This window comes from Ptiloglossa arizonensis, chromosome 8, assembly GCF_051014685.1.
Source record: "Ptiloglossa arizonensis isolate GNS036 chromosome 8, iyPtiAriz1_principal, whole genome shotgun sequence".
Taxonomy (NCBI): domain Eukaryota; kingdom Metazoa; phylum Arthropoda; class Insecta; order Hymenoptera; family Colletidae; genus Ptiloglossa; species Ptiloglossa arizonensis.
Window position 1 is genome coordinate 13,649,997 of NC_135055.1, and position 21,176 is coordinate 13,671,172.

The following is a 21,176-nucleotide window of genomic DNA, read 5'->3' on the forward strand; positions in this document are numbered from 1 at the left end:
AACGATTCTTTTTTTAACAGGCTATCGAGAGATTCTTGTATACCGAATGAGAATTCGAATAATACGATGTAAAGATTGAAAAAATATTTATTTTGTGTTCTTGTTTCGCATAGACTTTTAGATTATTTTTACAGATCTGTTCGAGCGCGAATCCAACGAACCGTGAACGTTCGATTTCGAATCGATTTCAAAGAAAAAGAAAAATGGTTCTTTTTTTAAGAGGCTATCGAGCGATTTTTGTATACCGAATTCTGAAGTAATTGAATTATTTTCGACAAGGAGGTTTCAATGTAGTAATGTTTGAGAACTTACTAATGTAGATTGTTGGAATAATATGATGTAAAGATTGAAAAAATATTCTTTTGTATTTTTGTTTCATCATGGACTACTGTTTTAAATTATTTTTCCAGTTCCGTTCGAGTCATGCTCGGACGAACTATGGACTTTCGAATCGATTTCAAAGAAAAAGAAAAACGTTTTCTTTAAAGACTATTGATTGCTGAAGTCGATTTTTCTATACCGAATTCTGGTGCAATTGGATTCTTTTCGCCAAGGAGTCGTAACAATACAATACGAAGATTGATCAAGTATTGTATTTTTTTATATCAATTTTTAATTAACCTTCGTTTTTTTGATTCCATCCCATGTGCCAAATTATTACAGTGTATACCTTAATTCACGGTATACACCGTAACTCACGATTTTTACTACAAGTTTCCCATCAGTCGTGCTTGTATTCACTTCAGAACGTACACAAAGCTATCCTAAAACTCGAATATTAAATTCAATACTTGAACCTACATTCTGAACACAGTAAGAAATAGGGACACGATCCGATTCATCGCGGACAGCGTAACAATAACGATACATTTCACCAACAACAATAAAGCAACGCGCAAAAGAGACGTGCTTCCGTTGCCCAAGTTTGCATCATCCGCGCTCAAAGAGCGCACAATAAACTCCGAGATTTGAACGAGTCACCTAGATAAATTCAACCGATCAAATAGATAACCGTAAACACAGATAACGAACGAAAGCAGGGAAATGGCGTACGAATTACGCCATATCGTTTAAAACAAACTTCCTCCACGATACCAAGGTTTCGATACCCACGGACAATTCTCGACAAAGAACAAGAAAATCGAACAATCCCGAAATACTCGAAAAAGAAATTTCTCGGAGACCGAACGATCAAGTCGAACGCTCCCGGTCGCGAATATTCCAAAGAGGGTGTACTTTCGAGGCTACCTTATCCAACGCGCGAGAATCCAGAGGATTTCCAACGAAAATCGACGAAATAGCCGATCGCGAGACGTCCACCGGCTCGAATGAAACTTCGAGCTCACGGTCCACTTGTTCGCGCGTAAAATTCCGTATCACGGCTCCTCCTCGAGTTCCCGTGGAACGTTCGTCAACGAATAGAAACGCGTCCAGAGTTGAATCGGTTACCCAGAAACCGATCGAAGCTCTCTCGCGACACGAGAAATCCCGTTTCAGCGATTCCGTCCAAGCCGATCGGAAGACGAAACGCGACTGGTGCCGTTTGTCTGGTGTACGAACGATAAGCCCGCTATCTTCACCACGGATGTTAATTTTTCTTCACGCGGCTTTTTTCCCTCCTTTTCCATGTCGTCGCGTGTACCAACGCACACGCTTCGGCCGCGATCGCGGCAACCGAGGAGGAGAGACGTCTCTATCTCGTGAAACGGGACTAAGTGTCAGCCGCAATGAGTTTCGAAACCCGACTTAAAATACCATCATCCCTATCCACGATGGGAAAAAAGTCCCTACCATTGGGGTTCTGGGTAGCTTCGAATTCGATTTCTGGGATCTAGACGGTGCCGGGAACACCGACGTTCCATTTACGACAAATCGGCTATTCTCGAGCCAGTCGTCGGGGAGGATTTTCCGAATATCGAACGACAGATTTAACGTAAAGCGTAAGGGACCACCGATACGACCGATTGAATTTTAGGGGATCGTTGAACGTTTCAATTATCGTTTCGAATCGTCTTTGGTAACGGTTACGATGGGAACGATTGACTGGGAATACGTTTATCGGTTCGTGTACTTTTCTTGGTAAGAGAGTTCGATCAATGGTCAATACGGTAGATCGTTTTACGTATAATCATTTAGGTAGAAGTTCAACGAAGACGATCCTAACGAAAGATCGAAACGTGGAACAGATTGAAATTAAAGTAAGCTCAAGATGGAAGGTTAACGACGCGGAGCAATTTTTAACGATTAAAGACTCTGCCATCTGTATTACCGATGCAATTAATTAACAAACGCGAGTTATATAAATTTCGTAAGATTCGACGAAATTCGAATATAATTGTATTACGTAGCTCGATTTCTTTCGGGTTGGAATTATTTCAAGATCAGGCCTAGCAGTTGAGGAAAAATTGAAAATAATCGAACCTATTTTCACTCGTGGGAATCACTATTTAATAGACACTCGGTAACGGTGGAACATTACTCACGTTGGCACAACGAAGCCACGATCGTCGCTATGCAAGAAAGAAAAGAGAAATGCTATTTTTTGTCATTTACGATCTGTATAATTTCCTGTCCTCGTTCGCTGTTAATAAAACGCGAACTATGCACTATTATCCAGTCTCTTTTTTTCATGTACACGAGCGCAAAGTATGCGTCACGCCGCCGAGCATGTGTGACTGCGAGGCATGAATGGAAAGTTGAGAATTTGACTCGCGCTAGAGTACGTAGACGTCACTACCTGCCTTCGTGGAATTGATAGAGGATCAGTAAATGTATACACGTACCTATTACACGGTTACTTGATATATGTGTCAATTTATGGTACACATCGGCTCTGGTACAACAGGTTCTCTTGTACGTCTTAACGTGGAACAATATACTTTGTTTAAAGTAAACTTCGAAGTAACGGGATACCCGGTTCCTTTCGCTCGAAGTGTAGACGACGAGGAAGACAAAATAAATGTCACACATTTACCAATGACAAAAATAATCATTCTCTCGACGTTATGCCACGTTGAATATAACGATAATAACTACGGAGATGTCGGTATCTCGAGTAACGTTTTTAATTTCTCGTATGCCCTTTACAAGTTTCTAACTAATTTTACAATTTTTAATCCGAGAATTAAAATAAAACGGTCAACGAGTACTGAAATCTGCAAAACGATTTCGGTGTATATTCGTACAAGTTACGCGAAAATTGTTAAGACTTTGTTCCATAATACAAAAGAACCTCCGTAAAAGCAATCTTGGTAGTTACATACGAATTTCTTTCGTTTATGTTAACAAGCGAAAGGCACGGTTGGTCGGCAACAAGTGGCTTCCGTTGGATACAAAAGCAAATCGTTGAGAAAATGCCAATCGTTATCACTGAGGTCAAATACGATCTCCAAGTGGGGATATTAACTCGATACTTCCAGGAACCTTCGGTCCCATTTCCCGCAACTATAGCGATTCTATCGTATACTTCACGACGTATTAAATCTTCGACAGTTCTTTACACTACGTTTGACCTGGACTGGCTCCAAGATCCACGCGAGTTCAATCTTTGCTTCATTATGCGTTACAAAGTCCCATACGCACGGCTTTGAATAGTTTCCGTTACAATTATCGAGGCTCTACTGTACACCTTTTAAATTATTAAATTTTTCACAGTTCTTCACACTATATTTAGCTCAAAGTTAACCCTAAATTAACTCTAAGCTCTCCAGGAATGAAATCTTTGTCTACACATTACAGAGTTCCATATTTATAGTTTTAAATCTTTCCAGTTGCGATTATCGAGGTTCTACCATACACCTTTCAAATTATTAAATCTTCCACAGTTTTTCACGCCATATTCTGCTCAAAGTTAACCCTAAACTAACTCTAAGCTCTCCACGAATAAAATCTTTGCCTACGCCTTCCAGAGTTCCATATATACAGTTTTAAATCTTTCCAGTTGCAACTATCGAAACTCGTACACCTCTCGTACCGTGAAATCTTCCACAGTTTTTCACGCCACGTCCAATGTTTAACCCGGACCAACTCCAAGCACTCCACCGTCCCAATTTCTGTCTCGTTAACACAGACTCTCTAACCACAGAGTCCCGGTCCAAATCACTGACTGGGTTTTCTGTTGCAGCTATGGAGCCACCTTAACGCGCAACGACCATTCCGTTTCATCTCGGGGAACGATGGGTCCCGGATAGGACGCAATGGCACAGCCAATCTTTAATGTGTATTGTACGGCGGGCAAAGCGCAGCCTATAATCAGTCGAGCGTGCTGTGCGATAGTATTGGTCGGTGTTCGTCAATGCACCAGCGGAGGAGTGTGGGCAGGTTCACGTCGGGCTGCGTGCTGCAGGTGCATCGAGAGAGTCGCGCAGCAAGGAAAAAGATCTGGGTCGAGTGTGTACGCTTCAACGGCTGTTCCCGTTGCCGCAACGGAATGTTAAATGCGTCGTTTTTATTGTTAAACGCGATTGCGAAACCGCGTGTTGCGCATGATTATCGAGCGTGCGACCAGCCCCATCGGAGAAAGCGACAAACCCGTGGCGATTTTCGTAACTCGAATTCGATGTTTCCGGGTTTGCTGACCACACACCGAGAAAGAAAACACGCGTCTAGTGTTCAACCCTGAAGAAACGAACAACTGGCCCGATAACGTCGCGCGGCGTATCGCGTACGTTCGCGACGAAAATCGAGCCGGCTCGTTTCTCCAAGTGAAAGGGTTGATTTCGTCGACAAAGCGTAGTTTCTTGCCGCCGGCGAGCGTAATACTTAATTAAAGGCTTAAGAAACTGCCAAGTGCCCGAGATTTTCTTCTCGAGGCCCGTGGAACCAGCTAAGTTTTATTAATTTCGCCAACGATTCGGCCCCGCCACCGACGAAACTTAATTATTGCATTGTTCCGAATGGTTCCGACGAAAGATTTCATTTCGTACTCGGTGTTATTATTCTTAACGGAGTGGAGATCTTCGTGGGGTGTACGTGGAAAGTATTCGAGTTGCGGGGGGATGCATTCGAGTGGAAATAAAAAATTGTAAAGACTTCGCGCTTTAATTAAGCAAATAATCGTGATGTTCAACTTGGAGAAAGTTTACTCGTACTTTGTCACGAATACTTTCGATAAAAGATTTAATACTCGGTGTTATTATTCTTGGAGGAGTATAGAGACTTTTAGAGGAGTGGAGATGTACCGAACTGAAAATCATGAAGTAAAGACTTCGAGCTTTAATTAGAAAAAAATATCACGATTTTACAGTGGCTCGAAAATTGACAATTTTTCGGTCAATAATCATCGATTCTTTAATTTTACCGACAAGCTTACATGGCGAGTGTAAAATCGACTTCAAATATAGTATGAAAATAAACGATCAAAGTGCAAGAGAAACGTTATTGAGAGGGTATAAATTATTTCAACGAGTTTCGAAAGAAACTGGTGAACCAGAGAGAAAATTTAAGATACGCGATGTGCGGCGTGAGATAAAAAAAACAGAAGGAAATTTCCTAAGTGTTCTAAGTGGAGTACTAAGTTTAAAGAGTTCTCAAATTTTTTTCCAAGACCTTGGCTATTTAAAAATTTAAACACAAACGTCAAGTAGACTAAAACTCTAGGCTCTTCGAATATAAACAGATTTACGTAGAGTCGTGGGAACAGAGTTGCATAGAATGGCACATCCTTTGAAATGACTCGATTTAATTTATATGTAATAAATCGTAAGAACGTTGAATATTTTCTAAAGGTACGCGATCAACGATATAGTAACGACTTAAAATAGAACAGTAGGCGCTCCGAGCGAGGAAACGTTACTTATTTACTCTTCCTTCTATTCTTATGTATTACACACGATGCTCGATACATACGCATCCATTGTGTGACTCATTAATTAAAAGGAAAATTAAAGACTCGTCGGTACGTATAGTATACGAAGGCACGTAGCTTCCTTACGTGTGCTAGTTCCGGTGTTTCCGGTGAATAACTTGAGAAATATCCGGAAGTCTTGCGGCGTACGTTCCGGGCTAAACACGTTAACAACTCGAGTCATTCGCTAATTAAATTTCCTCGTCGCCGATACAACTATTCCTCTCAGGATTCGAAGTATTCGGGTTAACGTTGATAAAAATACGAGCACCGTTTTTGCTGTCTCGCAGCGGGAACTTTTTATGCAAATTTCACGACCCGAATCGATACGAACAGTAACCGTGCAAGAGAGAAATCGTACGTTTTTAATTTCTCCGATACACGCGAAACGTTCAACGTTAATTATGGCCCGTTAATAGGAACATCGAAATTAACATTTGCGCATCGATCGATCAAACGTGACACTTTATTCGATACTTCGAACAATGAACAGGTACAGTTCGTAGAAATTATTCTCGTACGGAAGAAAATACGTAAACAGTGGATAATAATTTAACGAAAATTTCAGCTGAGATCGACGAGAGATTTTATCGTAGACTCGAGAGTACAGGACGATCGTCTTTATTCGAGCAGGAACTACGATCGAGCGGAAGTTGACACATAATTATTCAGCATTCGGAAGGAAACCGTGCAGATTATGCAATATGCCCTAATCGTTAAGTAGAAGGACATTGGACTAAACGTCGAACGGAGTTTCACGGCACACTGTACCGTTATTAATTACAAATTGTAATTATTAAACGAGTAAATATTAAAAGTACACGGAATTAAATTAATGAATATTAAAAGTAGATGGATATTGAACAAATACGCGTTAAGAGTACATAAACATTGAACCAATGAATTATAATCTTGCGTACATTAATGTTACGTTTAATATAAATATATTTCTAGAAATGCGTCGCCTCGTGTTCAAATATTAACGAAATATTTCAGAATATCGATACGGAGAGGACAATTTTTAAAATATGTTTTAAAAGATTCTGTACAGTAGAGTAAAAATTCATTCAATTCGAATATTCACTATACATTTCCTACGTATAGTTCACCAAAGAGTCTTTCCTCGTACAAAAATATGCAAATGGAGCCAAATATTCGAACTTTCAATAATACTGGATGATCAAATAATAATCAAATAATACACACGTGGAAACATTCGTAGTTCTATCGTCTCGTTCTACGTTACAAATACGTTTGAAATTTCCAAAGTAGTCCAACTATTCGCGTAATTCAAACTTGGCAAACTCTTTCGAACTTTCATTCGAACAACCAACGAATTCTTCTCGACGAAAACTTTTTTCCATTTCGAATTCTGCGTGCTCGATGAGCTCCATCGACGAGGGGTCGAATTACCACAAAAATAATTTCGTCCACCGAGAGTTAATCCCGCATTGCGCACGATCAGTTTCAGTTTACCTTCGGCCACCATCGGGACACTCGGTGATACGCGAGACTCGTTTAGTGTGGGAGTAAGCGCGCGAAAGTGTTTCGATAAACGCGCGTAACTCGATCGTATCGCGTTATTCGACGGTCCACCACGTTAAATGTGTCATTTCGACCCCTTAACTCCTTGCCCCACGATTTCAATTTCGACAACGCGTTTTATTATCAACAAAGTCGGTCACAACTCTCGCTGTCCTTACAAAGAAGAAATTTTCTTTTCGAAGACGCTATATTAGGGTTTCAGGGTTTCTTTTCAATATTTTCAAGAGAATATATTTAAAGATACGAATGTGGAGAAAATTCACCCGTGGTTCTTATGTTTGTCACGTCTCTCGACTCTTGGCTCTCTTACGTATATATTGGTATATAAACATTGATAAATTCGAACCTCGAAATCGAGTCGACGTTCGTATTTCTCTTTTCGGTTACGCAGGAAAATTTTTTTGCACACGACAAAAAGAAACAAATTTTGATTGCGAAAACTACAATGTCGACTTACGTGCAGTTCCATGCTTCGAAATGTACCGTACGGTTATAAATGATCAACTCCGAATTACGTGTTTACATTGACAAAGAAATTTATCTCTCGCGCTTGTAGAAACAATTACACTTTTCGTACTCGGTGTAAGGTTACGAGTTCGTCACGAGAGATAGGATATTAAAATTAACAAAGTGAGAAATCTGATAACAAGAAAATTACAAAATTGTATCGTTTTCAGTATCTAAATCCAAAAGAACGCGAGCGTTAAGGGGTTAATTGGTTTCCAACGAGCGAGGAAACGCGGACGGTTGACTTTCCGCGAATCACGCGAGTTCAAAGAGCCCGCCAAAGTATAAACGACGCGTACCAGGGCGCGCGTTGGCCCGGTATACTCGCTTCGAGGAGAAAGGAAGCGGAGGACGCGTCTGAGCCTTGATTTCGAGGAGTCCAAGCCGTGGGCCGGAAGTCGATCGTCTTGGAACGCGGTTTTAAAAAGAAAGGGAAATAGGACAGCCCGGGTGGCGCTCCGATTCAACGGCGTAAGTAAACCGGGTCGCAAATCGCGTTGATATGAATTCTTAATACGTCACGATGAACTCGTATCTCGTCGGTGAAATTAAATTTAACTTTCCACGTTTGAAATTCGTTCGTTTGAAATTCCGTTACGAAACGTTTTTCAATCTTTCCGCTGTCCGTCCATCGATGAAAACACGAACGAAACGGCCAATTTATTCGCGCGATCTATTTCGTTTGTCTTCCGCAACCTGGAAACGAATCGATTAAAATATCGGGAGCACGCACGGGCCGTCCAGAATTTCGTATAAAAAACCCCTCTTGATTTTTAACATTACATCAATTATCGGAGGTAGCGTGAATCGTAATATTCGTTGATCTAGAGTCGTCGCGATTATTATTTTTCAACGACGAGTAACGATATCGTCGATCGAACCGGGAGAGTCAAACAAGAGATCTCTTGTGACCGAATCTCGTGACAAAGAGCTATTTAAAGATGGACTTTACTAGCTCCATTCACTGTGCCTTGCTACGTTCCACCGAATCCCTGTTGTAACGTATAATAAATATACTGGGTGAAAGGCTTTCAGATCGTTACGGTCAAAGTTCACGCGCGCGGTTCCAACGGGGCGAGGAATGATCGAATCTAGAATATTTTTGACACCGAGCGCACCAGAGGTATTTTAATTATCGTTCGTTGACTTTCGTCGATCGATAAAGAATACGAGACAACCGTCGCGTTGAATTTACATAATAAGAAACATCGAAAGAAAACTTCTCGGTAGATTGAGAACAAGATGTCGCGATAATATCGCGACAGATTCGCGAAATTTATAATACGAGTACCGTTCGACAACATCGGACGAATAATAAGTCTCCGTTACCATAAGACCGGATAAAAGAAGGGAGAACGAGATCTTGGGTAAAGAAAAAATACTTCACGACGCAAGGACGTTATTAACTTAACCCCGAAATGAAAATATAGAGTTATTCGGTCAAGGTTCGTTCAGACTTGTTCACCAGCTCCATCAACAACAGTAATAGTAATTTAAAACTGTAAAAATGTACATTTTAAATTGACAATATCCCTAGACGAGTTCTTGTAATTTTCCAACGTCATTTTCCTAGAAACGATAGTATTCGGCGGGAAATTTAATTAATCTCAGCGTACCACGCTAAAACGCAATCGTCGTCGAGGAATGTATCGCAACCCGGAAAAATGTTCCTTCCGTCCCGATGATTGTTAGTTCTTCAACGCAGTTTCATTCATAATTCCACGTATCGGTATCACGTGTTACGCAACACGTGCATAGTTGTTCGTCATCGATGAAACGTTATCGATTCGAGGTGTCCTTCGAATCCGAGTACCAGAACGCGTTGCGGTAATTGGTACCGAGTGTCGCGGATTTCGAAAATGAAAAAAAAAAAAAGAAGATAAAAAAATCCAATAGACGGAATACCTTCGTCGTGGCAGTCTCGGTATAGGCTCACTACATTTTTGTCTGGGCGACGATTTATTTTAAGACCCGAACCTCCGGCTCTTTAACTTTCTTTTCCCTCTTTCCATTCCGGCAGAAGTCGCTCCGCGCACGTGTTTTCGCGTGCAAACCTATGGCTGAGACCCGTCGCCCCCCTCCCACCAAAGGCCATTAACCATAAGGAACTATAAAACCGTATTTACGTTTCGAGTAGCGTGTCTCTTTGTGCGAGCGAGACACGTTAAATCAACCGCGTACGCTTCGCATAATTGATGCGTGACAGTGAACAGTGATCCGGTGTTCAACGAGTTCCTTTTACTTTCGACGATTTGCTCAAACTGTGACTCGCGAAGAATGCTATTCGTCACTTTTTAAACGATGTGTGCCGCCGCGGTTGCAGCAACGAGTGCACGTCTCGTTTCACGACAGCGCTCAATTAAAATCGATTAATTTATGGATGCCAGAAGCGCGCCTGTTCAACGCCAAGAACCTCTGGGGTCTCGACTGACCCTGCCTAGGATAACCCAGTTCAGACCACTTGTGAAATTTTCTTGAAATTTTGGTTTAGATTAATTCAGAAATTTCGGTTAGATCGATCCAAATTTGACGGTAAATTGTGAGTAAAAGTGAACAAATTTTAAGTATGGATTTTAAAGGTTTTGAGTATACGATTTTTGATGATTTTTTGTAAACATAGATCTATAATAATTGATAATTATTTTGTGTTTAGTTCTTCTGCTTGCTGAGATATTGTCATTTTTATATTTTGTGGGTTTTTGAAACTCCTGCGTTTAAATATTTTTTCACCTTTTCTAAAAATTTTATATTTGCAATATTTCTAATATAAATCGAGAATATTTTTACCGATATATTATTACGTATTTGTTAGACGATACAGCGGAAACACGATCGTTGTACTAACTTTAATTATGTATCAACTTCGTCCAATTTAGAGAACTTTACCCTATATTCATTATAGTTTATTTTGAGTATTTTAATATATCGATTACTGTGTCAAACATGCAAATTGTTACATTATATTAAAAATCAGGAGAATACACCATAGTAGTATTTATTATCCTGAAACAATGTGGAGCAAATATAAATTTTAAATTATTTTTATAGCCTTTCGGCAAGTCTTTCGCAAAAACTTTCTATTTTACGCAGCTTTAAAACAGCCGATTACTTTTATTACGTGGGTTATTTATGATCGTATGTTTTATTTATCGTGAATAACTATAGCATGTAATGTAGCAACACTTCTTACAAAGAACAATTTTTTTACCTTCAAATGCTACAACTTCGTTTAATACAAACTTAAACGGGGATCGAATTTAACTTGAAAAATGGTTTTAAACGATCCCAGTTTTCAAACTTTTCGGGAAGACAAAGTAAAATGGTACAAGAAAAATGGCCTCGTGAATATCGAACTCCTATGATGGATTAAATTCAATTATATGCATTACTGGAAATGAATGTTCGAATTGTCTACATCTTTCAACGTTAAAAAATATTCTTTCGCGCCACCCCTTAATTTGTAAAACGCCTCCTTTGGAAAACATTGGATTAAAGTGTAAACCTTGAATAAATATCGGCGATATTTTTTGAAACCTTCGTTTTCGTTTTTATCCAAGACCGATTGCAGACTATAAAAAATCTACCGAGCCAAGAAGCAAAGAAATCTTTGTACTTACGAGTAATATAAAACTTCAAGATTTTCACGAGTATTTGCGCAAATAAAAAACGAATAAAAACGTTCCATTGATGCTAGTTCCAATGTAGAAAGTTTAACAGGTTCAAGGTTCACAAATACGAATCTTGTTTAATTTCGAGATACGGTACCAGTTAGGCTCGTTAAGAGTTCAGTTTACGATGACTTATTACGATTTTCAAGGCTACGATAGAGACGACGTTAAAGATGGAGGTCGCGATACGTGAATCGCTAATGAGCAGAAGTTGAATCCTAGAAAATCTTAATTAGAATTTGGATTTCTCCGGACTACGAACAAATAATTCCTCTGTAAAATTCAGTTGCATTAAATGAAAGTGGTAAGTTATTTCATTGTCAAGTGAATATAGAAAACGAACGAAACTGTATTAATTTCCAACAAAGATCGGTAAACAGAAACAGTGAAGTACAATTTGATGATTTTTCAATATATGTTGTTCTTCGGTTGTCAATTAATTAAGATAAAAGTCTTTCGTGGATTTTATTGCCAACACGATACATTTTGTTTCTATCTATTGTTTTTCAAACAACCACCGCCTGGCGACACCCGATAATTGGTATTACTCATGCTTCTGCATAATAATTTAGGTATCGCGACTGATAGCGAACTAATTAGCTCCGAACACAGTAAATTTTATCCAAATGACTTTTCGTAGTATCGTGAGTTCCACATTACATTTTATTTATTTATTCATATTTCTGTTCATTGATTCTTCGAATCAATTTCAATCAAATGGAGCTCTCAATCACACCAACAATCATAAATGCCAACGATCGAAATTTTCTCATATTGTCCGTCCCTAATCAAAATTCTAACAAAAAAATCAATTCTTCTTCCCGAAGAAACTCACCACTTTAATATCAATTAAAGAGAAACTAATCCTCTGCACCGATCTACCTACATTGTTTCTCTTAATACCAAGTATCACATGTGATCAGTATTAAAATATTAAAACGAACAATAATGCTCGTTTTAAGGAATTAAAGTCTGTCGCAACAGCCACTGAACAAACAACGTAAAACAACTGAATATCATAAATTGTTGAACATTTTATAAATCTCTCTCTATATATACACTTCGTAATATTAAAATACATTGATATTCTAAACGTCCAATTCGTGAAATTTGTTAAGACTCGATAAAGGAACACCTGTACACCTTAAATTATTTGTTTTCTTCATCAGGTGAGTTTTGCTTCGGTAAACGAGTGCAATGGAGTTACATTGTCCATAGATAAAATCGAATTCCAAGGTGGAGTAATTTTTGTAATCGGTCGAGTCATGGTGTCGATTTTGCGCGAGCTTCCTGCACGGGGAGATCCTCATGGTGAATTCTTAGCCGTGAACACGCTTACGCACGACGGATGTGGCGGTGCACACTTAATTCGTCTCTTACGTAAATTCGCGTTTAACATCCTCCGCGATGCAAGAAACTCTGCCATTGACGCCTCGAGGATGAACGAGGTTCCTTTTCTCCGAATACGAATCCCTGGCATACGCTATTAATTAAGATCTGGCTGACTTAACGAAGTAATTCCCATTAATTATTTTGTTCCCTGCCGCGGAAACCCCGTTTCTTCTAATTAGGTCCCCGATGGAAAATTCCCCCTATTTAACGAATTTTAATAATCCCTCGCCGGGATTAAGTACGATTTGCGCGCATTGTGAACGCGTATTCATTTTCTTGAGATTAAAATTCCTCGACTCTTCTCCAAGCTGAGAATCGTTTTTTTTTTCTTTTCTTTTTCGTAGTTCCTGCAAATATTTCTTTACGTTTGTCGAGTAAACAAGTGTTTTCTTGGTATCGGTGAAAGGAAAGTTCCTTTCGCGCAGACCGAAAAATAATCCATTTCTCATCTTTTTGGGAATTTAGATGATCTTTTTCGATTGTCTCGAAGACGATCACAAATTGTTGCTTCGAAATACTCAATATTAAATGTTAGGGTTACAATCGTCGTTGTTGAATTTAATTTAAAATTTCTGTCCTATGATTCTGAAAGATAAGTGTGGGAATATCTCGATAAGTATTCGTGGAAAGAAATGAAATAAATTGTACAAAATTTCCAAGCAGAGGTAATAGCTTCGAAATATATTATATATATAAAAATAAAAATATTTGAAACGATATTTGGGAAATATTTTCAGTGTCCATTTGCGGGTTACGTTAAGCTTGCAACGTTCTACTGAGCGATATAACATTTGAATAATTCCAGGGGATTCAGCCCAGACGGTGACGCTACAGCTAGGCGCCTGACGTCGATTCATCAGCGTCGATAAGCTTCTTGAAAAATGCATCTGTCGTCGCGGACGCCTCGTATCGAAGGATAAAGCGAGCACACCCGTTACGCAATTAACGCCCGCATCCTGCACAACAATCTACTTGAATTGTCTCGGGTTTCGCTTCTTACTAGCTGAACGCTGACAATGGCGATCGAAAGATCAATAGCGAGGGAATTGTCAAGAAAAATCCATTAAAAAAAAAAGAAACAGCACAGTCGACTGTTCGAATCGATGCAAAGTACCATTCACGGATGTTCGAATGAAATTAACTAATCGTTTGGAACCACAGTTTTTAAATACCCACGTAAGATTTCTGTTTACACAATTTGTATAAAATTCCTTGGGTCTCGAGTAAAAGTTTCAGAGAAAGTAATGCACCTGTGCTATAAATAATAAGTAAATGTAGAAACTTAAAACGACAGAATGTAGAACAACACTGTCGGTGTTTTAAAGTATCATTTTAAAGTAAAATAATTGGAAAAGGAGCTTTCGATGAAACGAAACTTGGTACGAATATATAAATTTTTGTCGTTTCGATGCGGTCGTGCGCTTATTTAAATTTCAAGCAAATACATATGTAACGTCGCAGACACGGATTGTAAATAATGCATGAAATTATGCAAGCTGCAGATACACGCATCTTTAAATACAGAAATGAAACTTTATCGATGCATTTCGTTAAGAATTGAATCCTTCGATTTCAGATATTTGGAATCTTAAATAACTATCGATCGATAATACGTGATATCCACAAATGTGAATTTTCCAATATAAAATATATTAATTGCCAACGACTGAAAATTGATTACACCGCCGCGAGAGGAAGAATTGAACTTGTACAGAATCCATAGTGTAATTACCAAATATTTTTTCTCTGTTAATAAACCCTTTAACAATTCGTAGAAGAGCTTACCGACCAGCTTGTCCAACCAGAATTCAATTAATTCAAAGTATTATACGTATTAAATACCGTCGATTCTAATTATTCACACGAAGAACCACGAATACCAAAAGGCTACCTGCGAACGACTAAAAACTAATTACAACGCCGTGATGGGGGAGGGGGGAATGAAAAAAACTGGAGTAGCGCACAATGATCGACAACGCGGAATCACTTATTAATTGACGTCCAATTATCGACCCTTCGCGATACCGCGTTCGAGACCGATAAACACGCCTTCAGTTCCTGGTTTCTTTCCAATACACAGATAACCGAGCGGTATAAATAGTGCATTGTAATTACGGAACGGAGCTTTACGTTGGTCTGTTAATTCGAAAGCTATTCGAAACGGGAGCGGCAAAAATTGCTTTTATTGCGGGGAACTGATCCCCGCCACGTTGCACCGCTAAAATAATCTCTGGAACGGTAAATTTTTTTTAACGCGACCTCGCGAGTTCAGCATCCGGCTTTTCTCCGCTATCGCGTAAAATTTAATGCACCCGGTTACCCGTGGTTCGCGTGGGGTACCTATTGGTCATTAAAAATTGCAATTACGGTACGGTTTGTTATTTTTAGCATATATATATATATCGGAATAACAGAACCATTAAGCGATTACCGGGAACACCCGAGACTAAATTCCATCGCGGGCGCTCAATCTTAGCGGTTCTACGCGATACGAAGAAAATATACTTTCTAATTTACCAATTGTACACTTTGCTCGAATTATACGCTTAATTGGAACAGTATCGTCGATATTATTCGAGGTATCCGAATAATATCGATAATATTGACGCGACGATACTCAGGGTGCATCGCTGCAGGCAAGATGCAACGATAATGGAATACGAGACGAGCACGGTGCTACGATGCTTGCAATCGATGAATGCAATCGACAGAACGATACACTTTGATCGACTGGACCGATAATGATAAATCAAAGAACGCGATCGATATATCGGCGCGATGAAATCCGGATTACGATTGCGGAATATTGAATTGAATATGTTGATATATTTTCAAAGATAAAATTGATACAAACTATTGATATCGATGGGGTCGATATATCGGAGAATATCGATGCGATAGGGTCGATGTATCTAAGAAGATCTATACGATAGAGTTCATATCTCTGAGAATGTCGATACGATACAATCGATGTAAGAATATCGTCACGAAGGAATTAACACGATTCGTGTCGATATAAAAGTATCGTAAAATTATTACTGTTATTTATTATTATTTTCTCTTTGTGTTCTAAATGGTTGTGTCCCCTCGTTAATAAGTAAATAATAATAATCGTAGAATCGACGTAAGAGTACCGATACTTCGGATCGATACGAAGATACCGATACATCGATCGATGAAGAATATATTATCTCGAATCGATATTCCTTGTTCGAAAAATCGATGTACCGATTCGACGAAACCGATTCAACGATATCGTTAAAATCGGTACAAGAACGTATCGAACATAACCGTCGTAACGAAATCGGTATAAGAATCACGGCACGTATCGATACGACGAGATCGATACAAATGCACACGGAGTACCGAGAAAATGATATCGATAAACGATCGAAAAGAAAAAGTCGACGAAATCCACAAAACCGTATCAAGGAACAGGTTGTTACGAATTACGCGAACGCACTCCACCGTCCCAAATGTACAATCCTTAAATCTCCATCCACGGAAAAGGGCCATTAGAATAATTAAGAGCGTTGGCGGTGCAGATTTACAGCGACTTCATCGCGTTCACGTCTCTTTGAACGACCCGTTCGCCATTCGATTCACTTCGCTTCCTATCGAAAAGCGGCGGCGCCTCGCGCGTTTTCGTTTCCAGACGAGGAACGGGTTTCCCCTTTAAATATGCACGTTCGAGCGAGTTTAACTCGCCCACGGGAGAAGCTTTGATATTCCCCGCTTTGAAATTTTCATTAACCCGCTGTTTGCCGATCAACAAGTCCAATTAATCGTAATGTTTGCCGTTTGCTCGCACGTACAACCCGTGCCCGTTTTTCCCGCGAGTTTTCTACTTATTGCACTTCCGTGCGATGCATTTCTACACGAGACACCGAGTGTACTGTATTTCTGTGGGTTTTCCATTTATTGTACTTCCGTGCGATGCATTTCTACTCGAGACACCGAGTGTACTGTATTCACGCACCGTGGAAAGAATTTCCGGAAAATTTACGTTTTTCCGTGGGTTTTACATTTATTGCATTTCCGTACGATGCAATTTTTACGCGAAACACCGAACGTAGAGTACTCACGCACCGTGGAAAGAGTTTTTGGAAAATTTCTGTTTTTCCGTGGGTTTTCCATTTATTGCACTTCCGTAGGATGCATTTCTACGGAAGTGCAATTCTACGCGAGACATCGAGTGTACTATATTCACGCTTCGAGGAAAGAATTTCCGGAAAATTTCTGTTTTTCCGTGGATTTTCCACTTATTGCACTTCCGTAGAATGCATTTCTACACGAAACACCGAATGTACTGTATTCGCGCTTCGAGAAAAGAATTTCTGTTTTTCCATGGGTTTTCCACTTACTGCATTTCTGTAGGATGCGTTTCTACGCGAAACACCGAATGTAGAGTATTTACGCTTCGAGAAAAGAATTTCTGTTTTTCCGTGGGTTTTCCACTTATTGCATTTCCATAGGATGCATTTTTACGCGAAACACCGAATGTAGAGTATTCACGCTCCGAGGAAAGAATTTCTGGAAAATTTCTGTTTTTCCATGGGTTTTCCATTTATTGCACTTCCGTAGGATGCATCTCTACGCGAGATACCGAGTGTACTATATTTACGTTTCAAGGAAAGAGTTTTTGGAAAGTTTCTGTTTTTCCGTGGGTTTTCCATTTATTGCACTTCCGTAGGATGCATTTTTACGCGAGACACCGAGTGTACACAGTATCCACGTTCCGAGGAAATAGTTTCCGGAAAGCTTGCGTTTCTTGCATCGATCTTCGTGCGAGGAATGAGTCAGTAATTTTTCTCGACAAAGGAACGCGCATCTAAATGTTGTTACGAATCAACCGTTGATGCGGTGCAAGGTATTAAAATGTCCAACGGACGTGCTCCACTTAATAAATCATGTTGTTGCAACTCGCGTAACAATAAAATGTGTCACCCGGATTTTTCTGATAAGGCGAAACGTCTGGTGACTCACGACTACCGAACGAATCTCAACGAGACTTTAGCTCGAGGTACAACGCTGTTTATGGAGCTATCGGTTAAAAATAAAAACAACGTTCGCGGAACTTGTGCAGACTAACGAGGATGTATGTTCCATTGATTTTTTTCAAAGCAATCCGGTCAAACGAAACACACGCGGTGTTCGAAAAGCTTCGTTTGTTTACCGAATTCCATTTCTCGAGTATTTTAGGTTTACGAAAAATATTCAAACGACCTCGAGCTTTTTAAATAATACTACGGGGCTATCGAGTAGTTTTACAGTCGATGGAAAATCGATTTTTACGCAACGTCGGTAGTAAAAGTGATAATACTTCGTTTTAAGGATTTACGCGATCGTCGGTAGTAAAAAGTGATAATACTTCGTTACAACAACGCGGACGATGTTTATTTGAAAATTTGCTCGTTTTATCGATTTCTATTCGAATGCAATTTTTTTTTTTTGAGATCAAACAAATGATTTCTGTTCGAAAAATCGATTCCAGGGGAAAGAAGATTGAAGCGATCTCGTACTTTACGAAAATTGTTTTTCACCGGCTAATTTGTCGCTCGCGGTCCATATTAATGAAAAATGAATTCGCGTCGCTTGTAACGCACTCGTTTATCCATAATTTGTGAAAAAAAAAAAAAAAACATCTCTCATTTTCTTCGTGCAGAATGTCGATGTTAAATCAACCGCCTGTTATAAACACTTCGGAAGCGAAGTGCTTTTGACGTCACGATATTAATGAGGAATAATTATAAGCGGATTCTCATTGTGCTGGGTAATTTACATGGATTTACTCGTGCACGAATTTTCCACGGCCGGCAGACAGTTTCCGAACTCTAATCGAATTCCGCGGTACGGCAATTTATAATAGCCTATTTATTATGTAAAACGTAAACTTGAGATGTATAAATATTGCGAGCGAACCGACGACGAAGAACAAACATTTTGGGAAATCAGCTCGAAGTAACTTTGGTGTAACCTAAAATCGATCTTGAAATCGAGCTCGAAATAAACTTGACGTGACCCCAAAATGATCTGGAAATAATGACTTTGTACGACCTCGAAACAAAGCTCGATTCAACCTTAAAACAATCTTGAACAATTGTGCGTATTACGTTTCCTCGAATCGCGCAACAATTTCTATTATTTTTATATATTAACAATTGCAAAGGACACAAGTTGAGGTGTCCACAATAAATGGAATATATAATAAAATAATTTTGTTTTTCAACACTTTGGTTACCACTGAGTATCTATCATTTGACGAAATACTTTAGTATAACTTATTTTTTCATTATAAATATTTAGTCCTCGTCAATTACTATTAGTAAATTGTGTAATACTTTCCAGAGCTTATCCAATAGTTTAATATTTTCCCTAAAATATATTTTTAATATCCTCCCATTGTCTCTTGGTACGATTAGTACAAACAAGTCCTTTGTGTCTAATGGTTTAATATTTTTACCTACTAACCCTCTTTACGGTTAATAATTCCTTCGTGCTTGGAACTATACAGAAATCGTACAATACACACACATTACATAAATTTTCTACATTTTAGAAAATCTACTATACCTACTGTACATGCCCCGATAACTGTCACTGTCCCTGTAACTGCCATTTAAACTATTTCATTCAATAACGGAATAATGTGCGTTGAATCGCGAACGAAACAATTTCGATATTAAATTTGAAAATCATTTCCACGTAACAATAAATCGACATTGCGTATTTGTTTATACCCAATGTTTAAAAAGAAAATATTAAAAGGCAATATCTTCACCATTCATTTTCTACCTGTTACACAAACTGAACCGTCAATATGTAACGACCGTTTCTACCCAACCGACAACATTTCAAGGGACGGTAACAGCGACATTCGACTTCGTTTTCGATCAATTAGCAATCGACTCTTCGTGTTCGATTTACGAAAAAATGTCCACAAATGAAAGAGACTACGAGCGATGTGGTGCTCCAATCTGGAACGACTTTTGCGGTAACTTTTGAAATAATTAAACGAATTGACGCGATCGAGTTGAAGTGACGGTAATTGGAGCGTCTGTCCCGTTCGAAAATTCGTCTTCGAGAGACAACTCGTTGATGGTGTTCGATGACAGGTCGTCGACCAGCAGTTAACTCGTGCTGGCTGCTCGATGGCTCGACTCGTTAATAAGTTAACAGCGCGAGTGCACGTTACGTAGCGGTCGATTCACGGATCAAAACGAAATACGGTTGCTTGAAAAGCACAGGGAAGTCGATTCATTCGGCGTTGAAGAACCCCTAACGTTTCTTTCAAAAGCTCTCCCGGACGTAGCCCCGAAAAGCGCGAAAGTAAATCGCGTAGGAAGATTAGCGAGAGCCCTCTTTGCATTTTTCATTCCGGCTCGTTTCGATGCTCGCCGAACACCGTTTGCACAGCGTTATTATTCGCAGGTGGAGTTCACGGGAATGATTCATTTTCATTTAAGGCTCGCGCCGACGAAGCTTGCCGTAATAACCCGGGATAAAGCTCGCCGAGATGGGAAAACAGAGTTCGAGATTGCTGGTACCGCGGACATCGCTTTAATCTGCCATAATTCCGTGAGCTACGATAGCGGTGCTGCGTGTGTCCGTGGGAAAAATATTTTCAAACGCAACGCGGACTCGCTAATGAGTAAAATAGGGCCACCTTTTCCCGACACATTTTCCACGCGAAATGGAAACCTGGATGGCAAAAAGCATCACGGTACGCGACCACCGGGGAATAGAAGCATAATCTTCTTGTCGCGCGGTATGATGATCGAAACGTTTTCAAGGTACACGAGAGAATGGAAACGGAGGAGAGAGGTTTTTTGAAATAATAAAAAAAAAAAAAGGAAAATGGGTAGAAATCTTTATATTTTTTAAATATTGGAAACGTCAACTCTTTAATGTCGTGTCTGGTCAAATTTTGTAGGATCTTTCGCGACTATTATGAATAAATTTTAGTAAATATTTAAATAGGATACTTGTCACTCAATGGAAGGAAGATCTCAGTGTATCGTACCATAAGAAGAGTATGTGTCCTTCTGTCTTCAATTATTACAAATAATTTCTAAAGAGAACAATTCAGTATCCTCTAAAACGAGTAGTTTCCGGACACTTTGTGTATGGAATTTATTTTTTCTATTCCTGTTACGAATTCTAGACAATTTCCGACGAAGCGAAACCATACTCGAAGAAAAATCTGTTCACCTTTACGC

General features: G+C 39.3%; 1 protein-coding gene across 15 annotated transcripts in view; it reads right to left on the bottom strand.

The window, feature by feature from the left end:
• LOC143150547 (rap guanine nucleotide exchange factor 2) overlaps positions 1-21,176 on the bottom strand; it is a 300,304-nt gene that overhangs the window by 34,374 nt on the left and 244,754 nt on the right. For 2 of the 15 annotated variants that reach the window (XM_076318909.1, XM_076318906.1), the window contains exon 1: positions 1,249-1,492. The exons of the other annotated variants lie outside the window; for them this stretch is intronic. The gene's annotated coding sequence lies outside the window, so the exon portion shown is untranslated. Of the gene's footprint in view, positions 1-1,248; positions 1,493-21,176 lie in introns of those variants that run through there. 15 annotated transcript variants of the gene reach the window in all.